This window comes from Anopheles coustani (genome assembly GCF_943734705.1).
Source record: "Anopheles coustani chromosome X unlocalized genomic scaffold, idAnoCousDA_361_x.2 X_unloc_13, whole genome shotgun sequence".
NCBI lineage: Eukaryota > Metazoa > Arthropoda > Insecta > Diptera > Culicidae > Anopheles > Anopheles coustani.
Window position 1 is genome coordinate 214,554 of NW_026525082.1, and position 5,447 is coordinate 220,000.

The 5,447-nt window shown below is 49.1% G+C and overlaps 2 non-coding genes across 2 annotated transcripts in view; both read left to right on the top strand.

Annotated features, from left to right (window-relative positions):
• The first annotated feature begins 4,612 nt into the window (after window positions 1-4,612).
• Window positions 4,613-4,767, top strand: LOC131270051 (5.8S ribosomal RNA). Its single transcript, XR_009179194.1, has one exon. It is a non-coding gene; the product is annotated as a 5.8S ribosomal RNA (ribosomal RNA).
• A 487-nt stretch (window positions 4,768-5,254) lies between these two features.
• LOC131270072 (large subunit ribosomal RNA) overlaps window positions 5,255-5,447 on the top strand; it is a 4,092-nt gene continuing 3,899 nt past the window's right edge. Inside the window, exon 1 of the ribosomal RNA XR_009179214.1 lies at window positions 5,255-5,447. This exon is cut by the window's right edge and continues 3,899 nt beyond it. This is a non-coding gene — a ribosomal RNA (large subunit ribosomal RNA).

The window sequence follows — 5,447 nt, forward strand, 5'->3', positions numbered from 1 at the left end:
AGTCCGAACCTGCGGGTTGAGACTTAGGCACAAGTTGCCTTATATAAAACTTCGAACAAATACACAAGTCCGAACCTGCGGGTTGAGACTTAGGCACAAGTTGCCATATGATAGTTGACGAAACACGTTAGAAGTCCGAACCTGCGGGTTGAGACTTCGGCACAAGTTGCCATATGAACATTGACGAAACACTATGAAGTCCGAACCTGCGGGTTGAGACTTAGGCACAAGTTGCCTTATATATAACTTCGAACAAATACACAAGTCCGAACCTGCGGGTTGAGACTTAGGCACAAGTTGCCTTAGGCACAAGTTGCCTTATATATAACTTCGAACAAATACACAAGTCCGAACCTGCGGGTTGAGACTTAGGCACAAGTTGCCTTATACATACATTGGCCAAATAAACAGAAGTCCGAACCTGCGGGTTGAGACTTAATGCGATCTAGATACCAAGTTGACATCCAATACCTGTTGAGCAAAACCAAAGATTCCCTGTTCTCGAATGAATACACTATATAACAGGGAATCATGAAGAAATCAAGCAAGCGTGAAACAAAGTCATCACTTGGGCATGCTCGATAGCCAACCACATGACATTAACCTAAGAGAGCATGCAAACCACATGATACCTATAAACGATTAACCCGCCCTAGTTCAATCGTTCGCCAAGTGATGACTTCAGTATGGCTAAGAGAAAAACTTTTAAATGGGAAAAACTCTAAGTCCGAACCTCCGGGTTGAGACTTTCCGCGTCCGGAGGTACGCGTACCGCCTACCCGAAAGATGGTGAATCAGGGGTGTCCGATCAGCAATGGTCGGATGCCCCGTCGTAGTCCAACTATGACAATCAAAGTCAAGACCTCCGGGTTGAGACTTTCCGCGTCCGGAGGTACGCGTACCGCCTACCCGAAAGATGGTGTGCTTCTGGGGTATTCGATGAGTCGGATACCCCGTCGTAGTCCAACTATGACAATACAAAGTCAAGACCTCCGGGTTGAGACTTCCGCGTCGGAGGTGCGCGCACCGCCTACCCGAAAGATGATGAATCAGGGGTGTTCGATCAGCAATGGTCGGATGCCCCGTCGTAGTCCAACTATGACAATCAAAGTCAAGACCTCCGGGTTGAGACTTTCCGCGAGTACAAGCATAAAGGAACACGGACCAAGCCGTACCGAGAGAATCGGTACTAGAGCCCTTGTGGTTCTACATTGAGAGAGCCCTCGTGGTTCTCATTAGGGGCTTTATGCAAGTCGTACTCAATACTGTGGTGTGAAGTATAAAGTAGTCCTCGCCTGGTCCACGCTGCTTCGGCGGTCCTGGGTAAGATAGTTCATTCTAGCTTGCCCTATAGTGGAATGAGGACACTTAATGCTTCGTCTTTTAGCGGCGGCTAGACTCCTCCTCACGGGGAACGAGTTGACGCACACAGCGGCGGCTTACGCACTATGGCAATCATGGATGCCTGAAGATTCCGTGAAGTTCTCCCCTGGTCCACGCTGCCTCGGCAGTCCTGGGTAAAATGGAATATTTCCAGCTTGCCCTATAGTGGAAGAGGACTATCCAACAATACAAAGTCAAGACCTCCGGGTTGAGACTTTCCGCGTCGGTGGTGTCGCGCACCGCCTATCCGAAAGATGGTGTAACAGGGGTGTTCGATCAGCAATGGTCGGATGCCCCGTCATAGTCCAACTATGACAACCAAAGTCAAGACCTCCGGGTTGAGACTTTCCGCGTCCGGAGGTACGCGTACCGCCTACCCGAAAGATGGTGTGCTTCTGGGGTATTCGATGAGTCGGATACCCCGTCGTAGTCCAACTATGACAATACAAAGTCAAGACCTCCGGGTTGAGACTTCCGCGTCGGAGGTGCGCGCACCGCCTACCCGAAAGATGATGAATCAGGGGTGTTCGATCAGCAATGGTCGGATGCCCCGTCGTAGTCCAACTATGACAATCAAAGTCAAGACCTCCGGGTTGAGACTTCCGCGTCCGGAGGTACGCGTACCGCCTACCCGAAAGATGGTGTGCTTCTGGGGTATTCGATGAGTCGGATACCCCGTCGTAGTCCAACTATGACAATCAAAGTCAAGACCTCCGGGTTGAGACTTTCTAAGAGTACAAGCATAAAGGAACACGGACCAAGCCGTACCGAGAGAATCGGTACTAGAGCCCTCGTGGTTCTACATTGAGAGAGCCCTCGTGGTTCTCATTAGGGGCTTTATGCAAGTCGTACTCAATACTGTGGTGTGAAGTATAAAGTATAGAGTCCTCCACTGGTCCACGCTGCTCCGGCGGTCCTGGGTAAGATAGTTCATTCTAGCTTGCCCTATGTGGAAGAGGACTCAATACCCTACCTGTTGAGCTTGAAACAAAGTCATCACTTGGGCATGCTCATATTGCCATACACAATTACATTATATTCGAATGAGCATGCAAGCGACCCTATATAGACCGAACCAAAACGATAGATACCGCCGTAGTTCACCCCCACCAAGTGATGACTTCAGTATGGCTAGTGTGTGAAGTATAAAGTATAGTCCTCCCCTGGTCCACACTGCTTCGGCGGTCCTGGGTAAGATAGTTAGTTCTAGCTTGCCCTATGTGGAAGAGGACACCATACTTAATACTGTGGTGTAATGAACAAAGTATAGTCCTCCACTGGTCCACGCTGCTTCGGCGGTCCTGGGTAAGATAGTTAGTTCTAGCTTGCCCTATGTGGAAGAGGGCATACAAGACAAAGTATAGTTCTCCCCTGGTCCACGCTGCTTCGGCGGTCCTGGGTAAGATAGTTAATTCTAGCTTGCCCTATGTGGAAGAGAGCATACATGAACCAAGAACGAAGGTTATGATCGAGGAATGATTCGACAACTAACCGATGGTATGAAATGTGAAGAATTCAAGCAAGCACACAATCAAGTCATCACTTGGGCATGCTCGATAGCCAACCCTATGACATTAACCTAGTAGAGCATGCGAAAACCAATATATATGTAAACGATGCCCCTCCCTAGTTCAGCGCTTCAACCAAGTGATGACTTCAGAATGGCTAAATCAAATCGGTTCAAAACATACCATCGGTACCCTATTGAAACACACAAGTCGATATCAAACCTCATGATTGTGTAGTCCTCCACTGGTCCACGCTGCTCCGGCGGTCCTGGGTAAGATAGTTCATTCTAGCTTGCCCTATGTGGAAGAGGGCACATTACTCAATACTGTGGTGTTATGAACAAAGTATAGTCCTCCCCTGGTCCACGCTGCTTCGGCGGTCCTGGGTAAGATAGTTAATTCTAGCTTGCCCTATGTGGAAGAGGGCATACAAGACAAAGTATAGTTCTCCCCTGGTCCACGCTGCTTCGGCGGTCCTGGGTAAGATAGTTAATTCTAGCTTGCCCTATGTGGAAGAGAGCATACATGAACCAAGAACGAAGGTTATGATCGAGGAATGATTCGACAACTAACCGATGGTATGAAATGTGAAGAATTCAAGCAAGCACACAATCAAGTCATCACTTGGGCATGCTCGATAGCCAACCTCATGACATTAACCTAGTAGAGCATGCGAAAACCAATATATATGTAAACGATGCCTCCCTAGTTCAGCGCTTCAACCAAGTGATGACTTCAGAATGGCTAAATCAAATCGGTTCAAACCATACCATCGGTATCCTATTGAAACACACAAGTCGATATCAAACCTCATGATTGTGTAGTCCTCCACTGGTCCACGCCGCTTCGGCCGTCCTGGGTAAAATGGAACATTCCAGCTTGCCCTATGTGGAAGAGGGCACATTACTCAATACTGTGGTGTGAAGTATAAAGTTCAGTTCTCCCCTGGTCCACGCTGCTTCGGCGGTCCTGGGTAAGATAGTTCATTCTAGCTTGCCCTATGTGGAAGAGGACACTTCATACTTCGTCTCTAAGCGGCGGCTTGACTCCTCCCTACGGGGAACGGGTTTACGCGCACAGCGGCGGCTTACGCACTATGGCAGTCATGGATGCCTTACGTTTCTATGAAAAGTGTGTTCCTCCCCTGGTCCACGCTGCTTCGGCAGTCCTGGGTAAGATAGTTAGTTCTAGCTTGCCCTATGTGGAAGAGGACACGTAGACTTACTGTGGTGTGAAGTATAAAGTTCAGTTCTCCCCTGGTCCACGCCGCTTCGGCCGTCCTGGGTAAAATGGATTCATCCAGCTTGCCCTATGTGGAATGAGGACACTTTATGCTTCGTCTCTAAGCGGCGGCTTGCTCCTCCCTACGGGGAACGGGTATACGCGCACAGCGGCGGCTTACGTTATGGCAGTCATGGATGCCTTACGTTTCCATGAAAAGTGTGTTCCTCCCCTGGTCCACGCTGCTTCGGCAGTCCTGGGTAAGATAGTTAGTTCTAGCTTGCCCTATGTGGAAGAGGACACGTAGACTTACTGTGGTGTGAAGTATAAAGTTCAGTTCTCCCCTGGTCCACGCCGCTTCGGCCGTCCTGGGTAAAATGGATTCATCCAGCTTGCCCTATGTGGAATGAGGACACTTTATGCTTCGTCTCTAAGCGGCGGCTTGCTCCTCCCTACGGGGAACGGGTATACGCGCACAGCGGCGGCTTACGCAAGTTAGTCACCCTCGGCAGTGGATCACTCGGCTCATGGATCGATGAAGACCGCAGCTAACTGCGCGTCATAATGTGAACTGCAGGACACATGAACATTGATAAGTTGAACGCATATTGCACGTCGTGGGAACCTACCATGATGTACAGATGACTGAGCGCTTATATTTGAGAAATGTATCGCATACATTTAACTACGCCGTGACACCCGTCACGAGACGTGCACCATGATGTTAACTAGGGTCGCGACGACCCGCTAGCATTAAAGAACCCGTGGTTTACAATATACTGGCATTGGAATTCGAAGTATTTAGAGCGTCCGTGTTCCCGCGTGAGGCGGAAGTACGAGGAGAAGGCGTGCTTGTGGTGTCTGTGGTGGTGTTTACTGATGTCTAGCTTCAGCTTATTTATTTATTTAAATAGAAGCGAAGATGTCAAAGTAGCGTCGAAGCAGCAGCGGTAGCACAAATGATTCAAGTATGGAAGTTGACCAAAGGAACACAAACAAACTAGCGTATGGGCAATGGAAGGTATCAGTGAGTTAAACCACACGCGGGCTAACAGCCCGTTAACCGAGTCCAACGGTACATATTGGACATTGAAACAAAGTAGTCGCAAGCCAGATGTGACGATAACAACCGCAAGGTACATAAGCCTCAGTTCATGTGTGACAACCCCCTGAATTTAAGCATATTAATAAGGGGAGGAAAAGAAACCAACCGGGATTCCCTGAGTAGCTGCGAGCGAAACGGGAGAAGCTCAGCACGTAGGGGTGGCGGCCAGTCCGTCTATCCGATTCCGTGTACTGGTGCGTCTCACTATCCGTCATCTTAGCGCTTTTCAA